The following is a 21,430-nucleotide window of genomic DNA, read 5'->3' on the forward strand; positions in this document are numbered from 1 at the left end:
AAGTATTAAGAGAAGTATTTTATTATTACTTTTTCAAAGAATATGTCTACTGCCATCTCAGTTCAATATTTATACATCATGGTCTCTGTCTTTCATGGAAAACCTAAAATATAACATTTTCTGTAGACATATCTGTTTTTGAAATGCATCATTAAACAATACAGAGTCAAATATGAAAAAACTTAATAAATACATTTTGCATTAAAAAATAATTTAGCAAAAATCTATTTCTAACATATAGTATATAGATATGTATTGATTTCCTTTCCCCCTAAACTGTGAATTTTGGCTAAAGATTAAAGGAAGGAGAGCCAATGAGCACTGATTAACAAGTCTTGCTGGCAACACATCCTGGATCAGAAGTCATTATCAGCAGAAGTAATTTGGGGAGATTTGTTGCCAGGTATTGCCAACAAGTTGGTCCCTTGTGACCAGCTGTCTGTACAAAAGGCTCCTGTCATACAATCTTGTGCTGGGATGGAGGAACAATTCATGAATGTTATTTTAATACCTCAAAATACCTTCGCATATAGTGTAGCTCAGAATAAATCTCTATTTTTAAAGTATGTATTTTATTGTCTTTGTTCAATAATGATTTTTGTTTTATACCAAATTGGTTTATATTTTTCTTTATGTTTTTGGCTTTTAAGCATTCCTTGGACTCTTTTTAGACATGTAGATATATTCCCGCCATGAACTTGAAGGGATAAATATTATTTTGTTTTTGGTGTTATGTCTGCAAAGATTAGCTTTGCACATTCACAATTACAATATCTACTTATTGGTAGTAGGTAAAATATTATTTTAAATGTTTAAAGAAATATACAGTTATAATCTCTAGCTTTTACTAGTGAGTACCTGATTATCGGCACATACTTTTCAATTCCATTCCTTTCTTTTGTTCCCCCCGCCCCTAGTATAAGCATAGAAAATTAATATTTTCAAAAATAAGAGTCTGGATTGGCCAAATGCTTTAAGCCCTCCAAATGATCATAAATTTTTTATACACTACTTAATGTTCTTCCCATAACCCACTTTTCTATGCTTCCCTGAGATGCACTGAGTCCAATGCTAACAATTTCAACTCAATCTACAAAGTGATTCTTTAAATAAAAAATTCGCTGGGCGCGTTGGCTTACGCCTGTAATCCGAGCACTTTGGGAGGCTGAGGCAGGTGGATCACGAGTTCAGGAGATCGAGATCATCCTGGCTAACATGGTGAAACCCCGTCTCTACTGAAAAACAAAAAATTAGCTAGGCATGGTGGTGGGCACCTGTAGTCCCAGCTACTCAGGAGGCTGAGGCAGGAGAATGGTGTAAATCTGGGAGGCAGAGCTTGTGGTGAGGCGAGATCGCGCCACTGCACTCCAGCCTGGGCAACAGAGCGAGGCTATGTCTCAAAATAAATAAATAAATAAATAAATAAATAAATAAATAAATAAATAGTGACTGTCACACATTTGAAATTGTATGTGCTTTTATTCTACATCAACCAGTAATCAACTACAGGCATAACTCAGAGATAGTGTGGGTTCAGTTCACATTATCACAGGAAAGCGAGTATCACAAGTTTTTAGCTTGTGAAGTCACTGAAGTTTTTAGCTTCCCAGTTCATATAAAAGTTATGTTTACACTACACCATAGTATATTAAGTGTACAATAGCATTATGTTTAAAAAAATCAATGTGCATACCTTAATTAAAAAATACTGCTAAAAATGTTCACAATCATCTCAGCCTTCAGCAAGTCATAATCTTTTTCCTGGTTGAGTGTCTTGCCTCCATGTTGATGACTGCTAACTGATCATGGCTGTGGTTCCTGAAGGCCAAGGTGGCTGTGGCAATTTCTTAAAATAAGACAACATTGAAGTTTGCCATATCGACTGGCTCTTCCTTTCACAAAAGAGCATCAACTCTTGTTTCATAGCATTTGACGCACAGCAGAACTTTCAAAATTGGAGTCAATCCTCTTAAACCCTGCTGCTTCTATATCAACTAAGTTTATGTAATATTCTAAATCATTTGCTGCCATTTCAACAATGTTTACAATATCTTTGGCAGTTCTTTTGCTATTCCTATCCCATGATTGGTAACCTCCTCCATTGAATTTCTTACCTCTCAAAGTCATCCATGAGGGATGGAATAAACTTCTTCCAAATTCTTGTTAATACTGATATTTTGATCTTCTTCTACAAATCATGAATGTTCTTAAAGACATTTAGAATGGTGAATCATTTCTAGAAGGTTTTCAGCTTACTTTGTGAAGATTCACAGGAAGAATTACTATCTATAGCAGCAATAGCTTTACAAAATGTATCTCTTAAATAATATGACTTGGAAGTCAAATGAGTCCTTGATCCATGGGCCATAGAATGAGTATTGTGTTAGCACACATGAAAACAGCATTAATATTCTTGTACACCTGTATTACAGCTCTTGAGTGACCAGGTATACTGCCAAGGAGCAGGAATCTTTTCTTTTCTTTGAGATGGAGTCTCACTCTGTCACCCAGGCTGGAGTACGGTGGCACGATCTTGGCTCTCTGCAACTTCTGCCTCCCCAATTCAAGCAATACTCCTGCCCCAACCTCCTGAGTAGCTGGGATTATAGGCATCTGCCACCACACCCAGCTAATTTTTGTATTTTTAGTAGAGACGGGGTTACTCCATGTTGGCCAGGCTGGTCTCGAACTCCTGACCTCAGGTGATTCACCCACTACAGCCTCCTAAAGTGCTGGGATTAAAGGTGTGAGCCATTGTGACTGGCCAGGGACAAGTCATATTTTGAAAGAAATATTTTTTTCTAAGCAGTAGGTCTCAATGGGGTCTTAAAAAGATTCAGAAAACCATGCTGTAAACAGATGTACTGCCATCCAGGCTTTGCAGTTTTGTTTATAGATTACAGGCAAAGTAGGTTTAGCATAATTCTTAAGAGCCCTAGGATTTTTGGAATGGTAAATTAACATTGGTCTCAAATTTACCAGTTGCATTAGCCCTTAACAAGAAGTCAACCTATCCTTTGAAGCTGTGATGCCAGGCATTTACTTTCCTTTAGCTATGAAAGTCCTAGATGGCATCTTCTTCCAGTAGAAGGCTGTTTCATCTACATTGAAAATCTGTTGTTTAGTGTAGCTACCTTCATCACTTATCTTAGCTAGATCTTCTGTATAACTTGCTTCAGCTTCTCCATCAGCACTTGCTGCTACGTTCCACATTTATGTTCTAGAGATGGCTTCCTTCTTTAATCCCCATAAATCAGCCTCTGTAGCATCAATCTTTTCCTGTCATTTCCCTCTTCTCTCTCAGCCTTCACAGAATTGAAGAGCGTTAGAGCCTTGTTCTGGATTAGACTTTGGTTTAAGGGAATGTTGTGGCTGATTTGATCTTCTATCTATACCACTAAAACTTTCTCCATATCAGCAATAGGTTCATTTTTCTTTCTTATTATTTGTGTGTATTTACTGGAGTAGTACTTCTAATTTCCTTAAATATCTTTTTCTTTGCATTCACTACTTGGCTAACTGGTGCAAAAGGCTAAGTTTTTGACCTGTCTCAACTTTCAATGTTTTTTCCTCACTAAGCTTAATCATTTATAGCTTTTGATTAAAAGTGAGAGGCAGCTAACTATTTCTTTCACTTGAATAATTAAGGACCATTGCAGAGCTATTAATTGGCCTAATTTCAATATTCTTGTGTCTGAGGAAATAGAAAGGCCTGAGGAGCAGAAGAGAAATGGGGGAGTGGCCAGTTGGTAGAGCAGCCAGAAAACACGCATTCATTGATTTAGTTCATTGTCATGGTACACTCAAATAATTACAAAAGTAACATCAAAGATCACTGATCACAGATCACCATAATAGGTATAATAATAATAATATTGTAAATAATATGAGAATTATCAAAATCTGACACAGAGACATGAAGTGAGCACATCCTGTTAAAAAAAAAAAAAATGGCCCCAATAGATTAGCTTGATACAGAGTTTCCACAAACCTTCAATTGATGAAAAACTGCAGTATCTGTGAAACACAAGAAGGTTAAACAGTATAAAATGAGGTACTGTTGTATTAAGTTACTAAGGTGTTTTAAAAGGTATGAGAGACAGAAGAAACAAAACTATGCCTTGTCTTCTTGTCCACAGGGATCTCAATTCAGCTGAAAACAGAGATATATATGTTTTTAAAAAATTAAAATTAAAAAAGCTCATCTTGCTTGTTTTGTGCATGCTGTTTCTACCCGGAACACTCTCTTTATCCCCTTGCTTGACTCTTCCTAGCTGACGCCTTTCCTTTAAGATTCTAACTAAAGCCTGCATTTTCAAGGAGGACTTTCCTGTTCCCAGGAGACTTACCTTGGAATTTCCTTATCAACCATTTAGCAGCATTCTATACGTTCCCTTTTACTATCACCCTTTACAGCAATGAGTTGCTTTTTGTCTACTTTTTTGTCTACTTCTAAATTGAGAAGTCCAATAAATGTGTCAAATAAATGAATAAAAAACTTTCAAGAGTAATTTTAAAAGATATAAACTAAATGCCATTGCCAGTTTAAGGAGGAAAATGGAGACTTTAGGCAGCAGAAAAAAATTCATATAGAAAATTAGGGTCTGATGTTTTCATTGGTAATAAAAACTAAGGTGAAAGGTAGAATTATTCATGGTGATAAAAACTGATTGAAAGCATAGATTCACACTTAAGGAAAAGTAAAAATTGCCATTCATTTCTGGCCTATGAGTCACATCTAGAATCAGCCTTGACCTGGTTGACATATTACATTCTGCACATACATAATAGCTCTAATTGATGTGTGTGCAGAGCATCAAATGAGTTGGCATTAGTAGAAAAGAACAAAACAGTTTTTTTTTTAATGTGAAGGATAATGGTCGAGCCAACTTTCTATTTTATTACTGCCAAATGGCTTGCTCATGAAGCAGTGGGTGTAAAAATGTCAAAGGATTATGGAAAAAACGATTCCTTCAGTTTTTAAATGGGTGTAAGATACTTATGGACTTGATAACAGGAGCTATTTTTTGTTGAATTTTCAACCAATTTTATAAAGCTTTTCTCTTAAGGAAAGTTATTGGTCTCAGAACTTTTAAAATCTAAAGAAATCATCCCGGGTTGCTGAACATAATATGACTTTTTTTCTTTTTAGTTTCCTCATTCAGTAGAACATATTCTTTCCGTGATATATTCCTTCAGTAGAAATTTGTATTGTTTTCATTTACCAGAGAAATATGAAAGAACTGATTATGCTGAACAGATGGCAATGCCCATTACAAAATAAGGGCCAGAACAATTTTATGCAAGTTCATATCTTTGCAATTATATTACTAGTGATTACTAAAATATAATTTTAAATGTATCCAATCATTCTGTAAGATGTACAAAATTTCTTACTTATAGTTTAAATTGCTAATTATTTTGTACATTGTTATTGTCTAAAGTTAATTAGAAAACCCAGAGGGATGATTGTTTTCTAATATAAGTGCAATATTGCTTAGTTATTTGAATCTTAAATGAGTGAACTTGAGACTACTGTAAGTCTCAACAAAGACCAATAAATAAAAGAGTAATTTATTCATAAATGGATTTTTTAGTGATGATCTTCATCTAATAAACATAGATCCTCAAATTCACATCAGTCACTGCTCATTGTTAACATCTAAATTGGGGGATTCATAATTATTTTTCTAAGGTCTAGGTAAAAATATTCTTGGGTCTATTAATAATTTATTTCATCATGGGTTCTGCATGGTATTCTCTTCCTAAGTCAAGATTGAAGAAGATGGAAGCAGCAGCTGCAGTTTTAATACCATATTTCTACTACTTTCAAAAGGTAACAAAGGCCTATTGGTTAGATAAAAGCTGAGATGTTGGCACTTGCAATCATACTATCAGTCAATGTGCCTATTTAATATCTTTTTCCATGGCCAGATAGTTTGTTAAAACAAAACTATGATAATCTGTTTCTCTTTTTTATTAATAGGTAAACATCTTAGAAGAGTATACTTCATTCTTTAGTCCAGCACCACATAGCTTTTGTCCCTTCCACGGTTCCAAATTAGTTTTGGTTTTTTTGGGTTTTTTTTTTTGAGAAGGAGTCTTGCTCTGTCACCCAGGCTGGAGTGCAGTGGCACAATCTCGGCTCACTGCATCCTTCACCTCCTGGGTTCATGCTATTCTCCTGCCTCAGCCTCCTGAGTAGCTGGGATTACAGGCGCGTGCCACCTCGCCCGGCTAAGGGACATAGATGCAGCTGGAAACCATCATTCTCAGCAAACTATCACAAGAACAGAAAACCAAATACCGTATGTTCTCACTCGGAGTCGGGGGGAGGAATAGCATTAAGAGATATACCTAATGTAAATGACGAGTTAATGGGTGCAGCACACCAACATGGCACATGTATACATATGTAACAAACCTGCACATTGTGCACATGTACCCTAGAACTTAAAGTATAATAAAAAAATAATAAAAATAATAATAATTTCTGTATTTTTAGTAGAGATGGCGTTTCACCATGTTGGGCAGGCTGATCTCAAACTCCTCATCTCAGGTGATCTGCCTGCCTTGGCCTCCTAAAATGCTGGGATTACGGGTGTGAGCCACCACACCCGGCCCCAAATTAGTTTTTATTGTGATCATTAATGACCAAAAATCCAAACGTATTTTCCCATCCAGTGGTGTAAAACTTTATCTCATGTACTTCTGTGACTTGAATTATCAATTATAGTCCAGCAGCTCCCAGAACTATAACTCTAGACCAGATATTCCCCCTGAGGTTCTGATTCATATGTCCCAATGCCCATTGGGCAACTCAATTTGGATCCCTATAGAAAATGTAAGCCCCACAAGTCCAAAATCACTTAGTTCCTTTATCTGTAAAATTGGATGGTAAAAGTTCCTAATTCATAGAGTAGTGAGAATTAAATAATCCCTAGCATATATAAAGCAGTCAGTAATATTAGTTATTATTATTGTTATCAATGTCCACATTATTATTCCTAGTTGATGACTTGATTCCAACTCATACCTCATCCCTTAGACATCTCATTTTCTCAGTGGGTTCTCTTCATTTTCCTTGCTGTCAGTCCTCCAGGCTAAGCAGTGTCTTAACATGTGAAGTCTTTAAATCATATTCTAAGCCAATGTGATATAATCAATATTAAAACAGCATATCTGACAAGGCAGTCACTTCAAAACTTCTAACAGTTTGATGGATTATTCTGAGAAGAATGACTTATGCAATTAGTTTATGACTCAACACTCAAAAAGATGCAGTATCTATACAAATTTTTCAGTCTCTTCTCTTTGAAGAATTAGCCACATCATATTGTATTTAAAAGTTTAGCATAGTCTCTGGGTAACTTTACATTTCATATTTCTTTAATCTGCTCTCATTTGGTTTTTTTGTTTATTATTTGTCTAAAATGTTAATTTCATTACTTGATGGATGACCAGGTTAACTATGGTGGGAAAGTAGATCAAAAGTATTTTGGGAGTAATGAAGAATGAACAGGTAAATTTAGGTTTGTATTACCAGAAAACATGAGAAATGATAGAAAAGTGGATATAACAAAAAAAGTCATTCATTTTCAGGAGGTCTGGTAACTGAGAATCCTTGTTTACAAAGTATCTGTTTAGACTGTGAGGTACAGAATTATCACATTCATACATCATCTGTGTCCTTAAAAAGTATTTTTAAAATACTTTAAATTTAAAACTAAATTTTAAAAGTATTCTCTGTTTTAAACAAGTAAATTAATAGACCAACAAGACAGTTCATATCTTTATTTTGTTACTTGATTCCCAGTCTTACAATAGCTCTTCTCAGATAATTCTCAACTTTACAAGATAATTTGGAGTTACTACTTTTCAAAATCCATTGGTAATTGCTTGTGTCTGAATCATGCCATCTCATTCCATGGGATCCATTAATATTCAGGTAACTAGACAAGGGTATTTAGCAACCCAGGGATGCAGATGCTATGGAATGGGTTTTCACAGATATGGAGCTGCAGCTTTACATTATCTTCAGAGAGACAGAAAGAGGAGTCTAGAGAGAAAGCATAGTAATTTAAAACATCTGACACCCCATAGCCCTCCTTAGAAAAGTCATATCCGTTTGGACACATGCCAGAATTCCCTCTGAATTGCTTTTCATAAAGCCCTCAGATTCCTAGTTCTTAATAAGCTCTGTTCACTAGTTATCATACATATATAATTTATCCACAACCCTGCTGTCTTTCCTGCAGATTACTCGAGCATATGCTGATTTTGGCTCTGTTACAAACAAAATAAAATCCTCTATTCCTTGAGCTCAAATACTCCAATATATAATTATTCTTTTAGAACAGTATGTTCACTTTATGTACTTGACTAGTCATAGATATAAAGTTACTTAGTTTCCTAAGTCATTCGCAAAATTTGTGGCTCTATAGCCATAATAAATTGTGAAATAATACTAGAGGGGCAAAAATATTTACAGGAATAATCTTTCAAAAGAAAAAATCTTGAGTGTGATGGTTCTTTGTACATTCTGTTAAGTAAATCATCAGAGCCTGGTTATTTTTCCTTTATTCTTGAAATTCAGGCATGGAGATAGCATTGAAATTCTGGCCAAATCTGCTGTTGCTGAAATTTATAGAACAGATTTGGAGTTACCAATTTAAACTTCATAGTTGGCTGAGAATCCAGCTGTGTTGGCTCAGTCAGAGAATGCAATGAAAGGTTGGACTGAAATCATCTGATACCATCCACGAAGGGGTCTAGAGACTGGGAGGGAGGAGGGAATAAGCAAATTAAAACAAAACATAACAACAAGCCTCAAGAGAGAATAGTTCCTTTGCTGATAGTAATGGTAATATTTTTACATTAGAAAGTCTCATCATTGACATGAAAGGAAGGTTTAGCTTTAACTGTAGAAATAACTGACTTGGTCTTCAATTTATGTGGTTTGGGGAAGCTAGCAGAGTACCCTAACCCCCATATCCCAGAGCTGAGGGAAGCTGGCTGCTTTACACAGCGAGCCAAATGGCCAGTTACATGAATGTGAAAAGGCACCATGCCAAATACAAACACATTTTCTGTGGTGGCTATTTTTAACTCTGTGCTGTATCTTTTGACCTATTTCCACTTGATCCATTATCTTAAATATTCACATTCTTAAGGATGACACATCTGAATACTATGCAAATATTTTCTTCATTTTCAAGTTGGATAAAAGAAGACAAGGTTCTGACCCTGAAATAAAGGCTAAGCCTCTTGGCAAGCTCAGAGGTGGTTTGTCAAGTTCACATTTCCTGCCTCACTAGCGGCGCCTGTTTAGTTTCTTGACAAGAGAAGTCTAGTCCTATTTCACATGTGCTGAGGTTCTAGGTGGCACTTCTTAAACACCATTTACAGGGAAATAGGACTTTAAAGGGAAATTGTCTTCTCCCCTTTCTTTACAAAATCATAAATGCATTCTAGGAATGCCTGATCCTCTGATTCCTGCAATCCCCAAATTCCTAAAAGAATCTCGATTCTGAGTGTGCACACACATACATGCACACAGAAGTTCACACACAGTGCATAGGGGTATAGTGGAGCTGATTTAAAGGTTATGGGTAGAGAAGTGGTCACTCCCTCAAGAGGGAAATTACTGTGCCTGGCCAGAAAGCCAAGGCATAATCACATGCTGGGTTGCGCCCCCTGGTGTTTCTACTGAGTATCCCTCATTTTCTACCCCAAGACCAGAAGAGGAAATGGTAAGGGGCCAAGGGAGTCAACAGGACAGGAGAGAGGGGTTTGCAGACCTTTAAAATCCAGTGCTTCAACACTTCTTTGGGTAGCTATCCAGAGACCCAAAATATTTTCCTCCAAGATAGTGCATAAGCCTCATTTGACTTTGGTACTTGGGTTGAACTTTGAGTTGAGTTGAACCTTGCTGCCATGTTCATTATAAAATGAATACTAATGGGGTAGTATGTTTAAGAGTTACCAGCCTTTACCTGTCTGTAACTTGCTACAGGCTTCCATGGAGTAAGAAACACTGCTACTATTATGGTCATTTATTAAATACATTTGCAGAAATAAGTTTTTACCTTTTCAAAGCACTTTAACATTTGTTATCTTATTTAAACTTTGCAAACCTGTGAAGCAGTTGGGGTAAGAATGAGAATTTCCACTTTGAAGGTAAGTAAATTGAAAGAAAGTTGACCTGAGGACAGGCCCCACAATCTAAGGGACTGGCTAAATATTCAGGGAAATGTGTTCTCATTGGGGTAGAAACATCAGCAGGCAAGCTTAAAATTGAGTAGAAGAGAATGCCAAAGTAAACCAATTAAAGATGCTTTTGGGGTCCAAGTGAATTGCATGGTGCTGAGAAGAGTGGAAACTTAAAAGGTTAAAATCAAGGTAAATAAAGGAAGAAAGTAGGATGTGATACACTACACTGTCTTCTGTTTCCTTGGCTTTCAACCTGGGGTGATTTTTACTGCCAGGAGACACTTGGCAATATCTGGAGATATTTTTGGTTATCAAAACTTGGTGGGGTGGAGAGTACTGTTGGCATCTATCAGTTACAAGCCAAGAATGCTGCTAAACATTCTACAATGGGTAGGACACCCCCCTACAAGAAAGAATTATCTAGCCCAAATTGTCAATAGTACTGAGATTGAGAATCCTGATCTATAATACTTAGAGTAGTTATCTGGTGAATGGTAAGTCACCCTGATTTAAAGCGAGAAACTTAGAATATCTGACATAAATTCTACCACTCTTGGATACCCTCTGATTTGTTTCCTTAGGAGGTAGATCAGGCTGTAATAGGTTGGATGGAGTGAAAAGGTTAAAGAGAACCATGTACCATTTGTATGCTCTGTGTTCATTCTATATGAAAATAAGCTATGTAGATATGGCTTTCTCTTTTTCTATTTTAAATACTAAAGAATATTGTTTTTTAAAAAATTTATGTATTTTTATTAAAATACAGAATGGAGTTATTTGAGATATACCTGTTGGCCCCTTTATTTGGAAGGGTTATATTTTTTAAATTATATTGTGTCAAATTGCAAAAACGATCTACTTTTGTAGAGGGGATGCTAAATAAATATTCACTTCTGTGTTTCCTTTTTCATTTGCTTACTAAAAGCATGTGCATCCAGAGATTCAAGTCAGCACTGGCTGTAGAGAAAGTAAGCAATGTATAATTAAGTGGGAATCTATGGCTTTACTGACTGGCTCTACTGAAAGCAATTGTGTCCTTCATTTTTTTTTTTTTTTTTTTTTTTTGCGCCTAATACCCATTTTCAAGGTAGCTTTCTGCCAACAGTATCTTTCCCATGCTGAAAAATTGGCCTTCTGCTTTGAGCACATTTAAAAAGAGATATTTTGTATTTTCTTTTTGTGTTATTTAGATGTGCTAAACAAACATACATCACTGCAAAAAATAGGACAATGAAATTAGGAAACATAGATGTACTTAATATTTACTAGAAAATACCCACCCCAAGGTTATTTAAGGCAGGCAATCACTTGCCCGTTACAGTCAAGACTTGTGATGCTCAATTTGATAGTCAAGTGTGGAGCTACTTAAGTTAAAATTTAAAAAATTAAAATTAATTAGAAACTTGACTCCTCAGTCGCACCAGCCACATTTCAAATGTTAAAATAGTGGGTAGTAACCATCATAATGGGCAGTGCAGATATAGAGTGTATCATCATCACACAATGTTCTACTGGATAAGGTTTCTTCAGTTGAGTGGATTCAACAGTTGATAGTAATGTGAGGACAATGTTGAATGCCAGTGAGCTTTTCTTTTCTTTCCTTTTTTTTTTTTTTTTTTTTTTTTTTTGAGACGGAGTCTCACTTTGTCGCCCAGGCTGGAGTGCAGTGGTGCAATCTCGGCTCACTGCAACCTCCGCCTTCTAGGTTCACGCCATTCTCCTGCCTCAGCCTCCCAAGTAGCTGGTACTACAGGCGCCCGCCACCATGCCCAGTTAATTTTTTGTATTTTTAGTAGAGATGGGGTTTCACCATGTTAGCCAGGATGGTCTTGATCTCCTGACTGCGGGATCCGCCCACCTTGGCCTCCCAAAGTGCTGGGATTACAGGCGTGAGCCACTGCGCCAGGCCGAGCTTTTCTTTGAGCAAGCAAAATGCTCCTGCACAACCACTTGAAGTCTCTACCCAGGAGGCAATAACCATAAAGGCCTCATCATATTTTTATTTAATTCATCTAATAATTACTTATTCAATCTCTGCTATAGGTTAGGCACAATTGTAGGCATTGGGGAAAGAAATGAACAAAACCAAAAATGCCCTTGTCTTCAAAGGGGTTAAATTTGAGTGTATAAGACCAAACATTTATTTTTAAAAATGTAAATTTATACATATACATACATACATATACACATTATACATCCAGAAAATGATCACTGTTAGGAAGAAATATGAGAGTGTGAAGGAAGGATACTATTTCCAATAGAGTTCTCAAGGATACCCTTTTCAGGAGGTGATACTTAAGTAGAGTCCTAAAGGCAGTGAGTGGTGTGATTAACGGAACTATCTGGGGAAAGGGCATTTCAGACCCAGGATATAAAAAAAATGAAAAGGCTCTGAGGTAGGAACATTCTTGTCAAGTTAAAGAAAGCCAAAGGAGGCCAGCAGTGCTGGAGCAGAACAAGTAAAAAGAGCAATAGTAAATGAGGTTGGTTATAGGCAATGGTTGGATTATGTATTTATTAAAAGCCATGGTAAAAGCCAAGCACGGTGGCTCATGCTTGTAATCACAGCCCTTTGGGAGGCCGAGGTGGGTGGATCACTTGAGGTCTGGAGTTCCAGACCAGCCTGGCCAACACGGTGAAACCCCGTCTCTACTAAAAGTACAAACATTAGCTGGGTGTGGTGGTGCATGCCTGTAATCTCAGCTATTCAGGAGCCTGAGGCAGGAGAATCACTTGAATCTGCGAGGCGGAGCTTGCAGTGAGCCCAGATCTCACCACTGCACTCCAGCCTGGGGCACAGAATGAGACTCCATCTCAAAAAAAGAAAAAAAAGGCTGTGGTAAAAATTCAAATTTTGTTCTAAGAGAGATTGGAGACCTTTTTAGTATTTGAGTGCTGAAATGACATGATCCAATTAACATTTTTTAAAGTATCCTCTGACTGCTGTATGGGGGACAACGCTACAAGTTTGTAAGAGCTGAGACAGTGTGACTGGCTAATAAGGCATTGTTACAAACTGGGCAGGAAATGATGGTGGCTTGGAGTGTTGTCCTCATTGGAGGAGATGAGAAGTGGTTCAATTGCAAAAATACATTAAAGAATTAACAAGATTTACTAATTAACTAAATGTAGGGTCTAAAATAAAGGCAGGGTTCAAGAGTGACACTAAGGTTTTGCTTGAACTGGGTAGATGGCAGTATGACATTTACTGAAATTAGGGAGTTTGGAGGAATAGCAAGTTTGGAGTGAGTGTGGTATCAAGAGTTCTCTGCAGAGATTTACTGTGAGATGCTCACTAAACATTCAAGAGAATATTTTCAAAAAGTTATTGAATATATAAATCTGGAGGTCAGAAAAGAGGTTGGAGCTGATGATATAAATTTGTATGTTAACTGCCCATAAATGGTATTTAAAGCTGTGAAGTTAATGGAGATCACAAAAGGAGTAATTGTAGTTAGAGATGAAATACCCAAGAACTGAATCCTGGGGCAGTCCATTTTATAGAAGTGGAAAGGAAGACAGAAGGAAGTAGAGGAGACTATTCATGTAGGAGAAAATCAGTAGTATGTGGTATCCTAGAGAACAAGTGAAAATTTTATATGAAAAAGGAGAATGGTGAATTATATCAAATGCTTGCAATAAGGTGAGCAAGATGTGAATTGAAAAGTTTCCATTGCATTTGACATTGTACAGGTTCTTAATGAGAAGTTTCAGTGGAGGACTGGGGACTAAAGCCTGTTCCAGGAGCTTTCAAAAGTAAACAAGAGGTTGTAGGAGGGTAGAAAGTGGTATAAGGAAGTATCCAAACGTCTTTTTGAGGAGCTTTGTTATAAAGAGGACATAGAATTGTTATAGTAGCTGAAAGTTTATGTGGAATTTCTGGATTTGTTTGTTTTAATAAAGGAGGAACTACCATAGGCTGATTGGATGATGCAGAAGGGGGAAAAAGTGGATGGTGTGGGAGAAATAGAGCATAATTTCAAGAAAGAAGATGAGAACACCAGTGGCTTTGAGGCCACCCAAATCCAGAAGGCCTTGACTCAGGAGCTGTTTAAAAATACTAAAATAATTTACAATACTAAAGTGAGCTATACTTCAAAACACACTAAGAGTTCATAAGGGAAAAATAAGGTCCAACCCCTTAAGGCTCAAAGGCAATCATCTCTGAATTGAAAGTTAATGGCATGTTTGCATCTTCTTTTTCTATCTGCCTTCCTACCATTTCCTGTTGTGCATTGAACTGGGCATACAGCTGAAGGAGACTGATAAAGATAGTGCTTGATGGTGCGAGCTTGATGTGTTGAGCTTGGCTTGAGACAATACATTAGCTCGCCGGTATTGATGTTCTGCTTCATGACTAGGACTTTGTAAGATGCACTGGCTTCCATATATTATAAAAGTCTGCCAGGATGAGAACTAATGATGAACATGTTAGGAACCATAGCACCCAGAACTTACTTATCATGGAATTGGTAATAAAATAATTTATAATATCATTGGCACAGGGGGTAGCCAAAGATCAGAAAATATTAATTCACTATTTCATCTGTTTTGAAAACAATACTTAAAAGATGCTAAGCAATTATTATTTAGGATAATTCAGCTTTATGATAACACCACATCTGCTGAGTTCAGAGATGGTGCACCAAATATTTCCCTTAGTTACCTACCATTAGTTCACATAGGTAAATGTAGAAGCATTTCTTTGTAAGGACTGTCCCAAGAAAAGATTTACATACCTATTTATGGCTTCTATTTTATTGGTTCATTTGTGTAATGATAGTTATTTTACTGTTCAGTTTGACATTTCATGAAAATTTTCCCTCAACAAAATCACTCCTTTAAAAAATAACAAAGTTTTCTTTTTTTTTTTTTTGCTGGAGTGCAGTGGCATGATCTCGGCTCACTGCAATGATCTTCGTCCGCCTCATGGGTTCAAGCGATTCTCCTTCCTCAGCCTCCTGAATAGCTGGGATTACAGGTGTCCGCCACCACACCCGGCTAATTTTTGTATTTTTAGTAGAGACAGAGTTTCACCATATTGGCCAGGTTGGTCTCAAACTCCTGACCTTGTGATCCACCCACCTCGGCCTCCCAAAGTGCTGGGATTACATGTGTGAGCCACTATGCCTGGCCATCTTTCTTATTTTCTTTACCAGTGTGAAAGTTACTGTCACGTAATGTTATTAATGTATTGGATCATAGGTATGACACACGTTTATTATTAATCTTAATTAATATACAGCAAAGTGTTTTGTAATGTAGTGCTCAATAAATATTTATTAGCTTGAATAGATATATTATTAATGCTTCCAGAAAAAAATTCAACCCAAAGAGAGATGCTAACTTGTCCACATTAAGCTAAATATTTCCATCTATAAGCTATTCTCTAATTATGTTGTTTTGGATAGGATGTTATTTGATTTTGTCCTGGCAACACTTATATGAATTAGGTATTATTAGGACTGTATGCTATCAATGAGGAAATGCATATTTAGAATTTTGGAACTTGCTAAAGATCACGCAAGTAGTGTGTGGCACTGATGAAATTTACACTTGGATTTCACTGATTCCAAGTCCCACACTGCCTATCAATGTTTAGGTTAGCTTGAAGTTGAAGAGACTGTTTGGCTATCACATATTCTATTTCACAGAATAAGCCAAATTTCTTGGTAGTTTACAGGTTTACTAGAGGCAAGTAGGAGCATTTTACAGGGAGAGGAGAGAGGGACTCTAAAACAAAGCAGTTGCAATTACTCCACCTTAAATAATATCCTTTGGTTCCAGCACTTCATTGAAACTACTCTACCAGAAAACGGTGAGTATCTAATTTCCATTCCAATATCCATTTCCCATCCTTATTGAATTTGGCCTTTAATTAGCATTTAATACCATGTACCATTTCTGTTATATGCCTAATACTAACTAATGGGGACTACCATTTAAGTAGAATTTGGATTTTTCTGAAAGGCTAGAAATTTTAAATGAGGTTTTTCCTCTTTTTATAATCTCTCTTTTTTTTATTATTCTTGAACGCAACTTTTATTCTTTTTAATTGCTTAAGATAAATTGCCAGAAGCTAATGTTTGGGTTACAAACATGATTTCTTTTTTAAATTGATCTTGAAATTACTTGCCAAATCACTTCCCAAAAGAAGAAAATGTAGTGACAATATACAAATATATATATTGCAACTTTCACTATAATCTTATTGTGAGATTTCATAATTTAAAGATATTTTTCAAACCCCAAAGATTATATCACAATTTAACTTTTTATGAGATCTGTTTTCTTAAAATAGAACAATGTAAAGAGCTGTATCTATATTTGCTTCTTTTTGTTTTCCCAGAGATAATTGTAATACATCTTTCCCTCATTCTGTTTCCCTCGTGTATCATGTTTAGTGGTACTTAGGTGTTTCTATGTAATATGAAACATTATAGGTAAGTGAAAGCCTGCAAAACACAATGTTAAATTTTAATTTTGATGATCCATTGGTACTTGGAAGTGTGTAACGGTTGGAAAAAAGTTAAGGATGTAACTTCATTTTTTGAAATAATGTGGGATGTGAGAAAGCAGATATGATTCACAAAGGAAAACAAAAGACAAGAAATGAGAGTGGATTGTTATGGTAAAATGATAAAAGATGAAATTAGGAAAGCATAGAGTTATTCCAATATAGGAAAACTCTTCTTTAAAAGCTTTGTGAAAACACTGATTTTGAGTCTCAGCTTGTTTCCATAGTATCCCAGGTAAAAATACACTTTTCCTTCATTATTCATTGCCTTTGTACCAGCTGTTCCCTTCAACTAGATTATTCTCTGTTATTCCAGTGCAGGGGTTCTTAATCTCAGCTCTGTTGATATATTTGACAATTCGCACAGTTGTTTTTGCTGGGGGGTGGGGAGGAGACATCCTGTTCACTGTAGATTATTTAGTAGCATTGCTGTTTTAAAAATACTGGAAACAGTAATACAAACCTCCTACTACCACCGCTCAGTCATCTTGTACCCTCTTTGAGAACAATTACTCTAGTGAAAATGTATAAATGAAACATAGCTGTAATGGAAAAAAAAAAAAATCAAGAGATCACCTCAGAAAAGACTTTGAAATACCCAAGCCCTCCCTTCCAACAGATCTGATCATTTCTTTGTGCTTCTGTCATATGTTAAAGCAACCTCTTTTATTAAATTTATTATACTGTTTGTCTTCATGGAACAAATATTTGTTCAATGCTTGAACTAGCTCACTCTGGTGAATCTAGTGTTCTGGTGTGTATTTCTTTCCAAAAAGAAATACAATGTTTCATCATATAATGTCATCCTGAAATCAACCATGGGGGTAGTATTAATACCATGGAAATTGAAAAATACTGCAAATCGGGTTTTTATTTTCCCTAGAGAGCTAATTATTAAACATTTAATAATACCCCTCATGCCTACTATATGCAACTCTTCTCTGAATAGTGGCAACACAAGGGACAAAAAGATGCCATGTCATCTAACAAATTTTATTAACTGGATTGTGAACTCCTCGAAGAAAAGATTGTTTTCTACTTATCTTCTAAATCGGGTACTAGCATAGTGAGTGATTCACTGATGACACTCAAAAAAGTTAATAACAACATTTATTTGAACGTTTATTTAAATTATGAGTGTGGAATTTCTTAAGAACTTTCTTAAACGATGCTTTTGCTTCTGTTTATTTTTGAATCTAGAACTTTCTTACAATTGAATGTTTCAGTGGTTAGTTTATTTTTATATTTCTAAAATCTAGTGATTCAGCAGGAACATGCTCTCAAGCTGCAGGAAATTTTGCAGTTTAGTTAAGGCTAACCTGAGCTTTTCAAAATGTTTTTCGTGATTTCTTACAATTACTTTGACCATTTCATTCAGCAGGGACTTTTGTAAAGTGAAGCTTTCTCTTTCGTTCTCCTAACGATTACTCATCATTCCACGGTTTTAGCCTCATTTTTTCTTTTTCTTTCTTTTTTTTCCCTTGCTTTTCTTTCTCTTTACTTTTTCGGTGATTCAGACTGTTACATCTGTACTACATATTGATTTTTAAAGCCCTTTTTATTAGAACATAAAATCAGCACATTTTTAGAGAAGTGATTACACATGGGAAGGAGAGGAAGAGAAAAAAAGGATTAAGTTTTAGAAATTTAGTTCTATCTGTGATTGTTTCATTTTAAATAAATTCCTAAAACAAAAATGACAATTTCTTAACTTTTGTTAAACTTGTATGTCGAATAAAGAAGTGAAAGTTTTCTCTACTGTGTGTATGTTTAAAATGTTTTACAATTATGACATAATAAAGCATTATTTAAAAATTAGATAATCTAGAAAATATAATGGAAGTAAGGACTGGCCAGACTAATAACACCCAGTGTTGATATCCCATGTATGTATTAATAATAACCAGTGTGGCATGGGTACTGATCAGTCAGCAGGGGTTGTAAATAACTTCTGCTTGACTCCATTCACGCATGCCTCCTGACGCCTGTTCTGCCAGCAGCCACTGGAAACTACTGCCCATCTTTTCTTTGTACCTTTATGGACTTTTTTGTGCATACCTTTATTTTTCACACTGTATATTTGAATATAGGCATGCTTTTATTTTCAGAAATTCCAGCACATGGTATTTTTTAATAACAATTTTTATGGTTGTAGTTCTTCACTTATCTATTGTTAGTATCTCCCACTGGATTCAAAACTTCAGAAAGTCAGGGCTCCAGTCTCTCCTGCTCACCATGATATATCTGGGACTTAGCCTAGTGCTTGTAATATGGAATACACAAAATATATATCATTAACTTTTTAAATATGAATAGATCAATAAGTACATTAGTATTTTTCTTGGTTGTGTAGTATTCTACATCCTGATACATCATAAATTATTGGATAATCTGTCGTTGGACATTTTGACTAATTATTTTCTCCCTGTATTTCCCGGGAGACTTCCCTTGTGCTCTTTTTCATTGTGCAGATTTTTAAGGCAAAGAGAAAGAATAGAATTTAGAGGAGGCTGTTGAGAAAAATAAAGATGGTATCGTAATGTCTTTGAGATATAACAGCACATTAACTGATTCCCTTGTGGTGATGGATGTATTAATACTTTCTTTCTTTTTTTTTTTTTTTTTTTTTTTTTGAGACGGAGTCTTGCTCTGTCACCCAGGCTGGAGTGCAGTGGCCGGATCTCAGCTCACTGCAAGCTCCGCCTCCCGGGTTTACGCCATTCTCCTGGCTCAGCCTCCCCAGTAGCTGGGACTACAGGCGCCCGCCACCTCGCCTGGCTAGTTTTTTTTTTTTTTTTGTATTTTTTAGTAGAGACGGGGTTTCACCGTGTTAGCCAGGATGGTCTCGATCTCCTGACCTCGTGATCCGCCCGTCTCGGCCTCCCAAAGTGCTGGGATTACAGGCTTGAGCCACCGCGCCCGGCCATACTTTCAACAGTAAAATCTTTGAGGACTTCTCAAGTCGAATGACCTAAGACTAACCAATTCTAAGAAATCTGAGAGGAGTATGACCTCTGGGAAACTGGTCCTAGAATGAACAACATACAGGTAAAGTGATTGAGTCACCAAAAGTTTGTGATACTGTGAGTGATAGTACTGGAATTTATACTGGTCTTTTGGGTTTGTCCAGGGAACATGTAGCCAAGCAAAGTAGATTACAAGCAACATTTTGTGAAATGAATCCAAGTTTCCTCATTAACTTTGGCTTTCTATTGGGATGAAAGTTTTAAAATATGCAATTCTATTTTTGAAAACACTTTTCCAAGAAAGTATCTACAAGTCCTTGTTCAAAAGACCTAACATATGCTGAAATCGATGTTCCTGCGGGAAGAGAGAGCTTTATGTTAGTACTTCCTGAACTTCTCAGCATGTTCCTTCTACATCCTCTCAGCTGTTGACCTTACAAGACAGTCTTTAAGTGTATACATCTGCGAAACATCCTAAATCCACAAAATATGGTCGTGATTAATTTCAGACATAAACATACTCTCATGTAGGATTAATTAATGTCTTCACTGTTAGAAAAAACAGATCCCAAAATGTGACTAAGGACCAATGTGGGCAACATCCAGTCCAGATTCACTTCGAGTTAGGCATCAAGGTACAACAATAAAATCTCTTATGGAAATATTGTAGATGACTTTACTGGAGAATGATTTGATGGACAATGAACCCCATTAGTGACTGTAATAATTGAATAAGTCTGTTCTCACACTGCAAATAAAGACATACCCAAGACTGAGTAATTTATAAAGAAAAAAATTTAGTGGACTCACAGTTCCACATGGCTAGGGAGGCCTCACACTTATGGTGGAAGGTGAAGGAAGAGCAAAGGCACATTTTACATGGCAGCAGGCAAGACAGCATGTTTGTGTGTGGGAAGTGCCCTTTATAAAACCATCAGCTCTTGTGAGACGTATTCACTATCACAAGGACAGCACGGGGAAAGCACTCCCCTATAATTCAATTCCTGGTCCCTCTCACGATATGTGGGGATTATGGGAACTACAATCCAATATGAGATTTGGGTGGGAGCACAGCCAAACCATATCAATAATTAAAAATACAGGAAGAGGTGGGCCAGGCTTGGTGGCTCACAAATGTAATCCTAGCACTTGGGAAGGCTGAGGTGGGCAGATCATGAGGTCAGGAGTTCTTGACCAGCCTGACCAACATGGTGAAACCCTGTCTCTACTAAAAATACAAAAATTAGTCAGGCATGGTGGCATGCGCCTGTAATCCCAGCTACTCAGGAGGCTGAGGCAGGAGAATCACTTCAACTCAGGAGGCGGAGGTTGCAGTGAGCTGAGATTGTGCCCCTGACTCCAGCGTGGTGATGGAGTGATACTGCCTCCCAAAACAAAACAAAACAAAACAAAACAAAATACAGGAAGAGGTAAAAGAGATTCCAGAGTATTTTTTATTTATTCACTAAGAACAGTGACTATGCAAATACTTATGGTGTTCAATGTTCATTTGTTATAGAAATATTCATGCCCTGAAGATTGCATTATAGTGCACAAAAGCCGTCGCTGTCTCCTGGTAGTAGTGAAATGGCATTGTTAGGACATGGATAAAAACACAAATCTTGTTTGAGTGAAGGGATTGAAAGTTCACAACAGCTATTACTCACTCACTAAACTAATTTCCAATAGAATGTATGCAATAAAAAGGTCAAAGGTGGGATAATCTTAGTAAATA

At 36.5% G+C, this 21,430-nt stretch overlaps 1 long non-coding RNA gene across 1 annotated transcript in view; it reads right to left on the reverse strand.

Moving 5' to 3' along the window:
* Nucleotides 1-7,779: 7,779 nt before the first annotated feature.
* LOC104658638 overlaps nucleotides 7,780-21,430 on the reverse strand; it is a 58,947-nt gene continuing 45,296 nt past the window's right edge. Inside the window, exon 3 of the long non-coding RNA XR_747453.1 lies at nucleotides 7,780-8,059. This is a non-coding gene — a long non-coding RNA (uncharacterized LOC104658638). The remainder of the gene's footprint in view (nucleotides 8,060-21,430) is intronic.

This window comes from Rhinopithecus roxellana, chromosome 6 (genome assembly GCF_007565055.1).
Source record: "Rhinopithecus roxellana isolate Shanxi Qingling chromosome 6, ASM756505v1, whole genome shotgun sequence".
Taxonomy (NCBI): Eukaryota; Metazoa; Chordata; class Mammalia; order Primates; family Cercopithecidae; genus Rhinopithecus; species Rhinopithecus roxellana.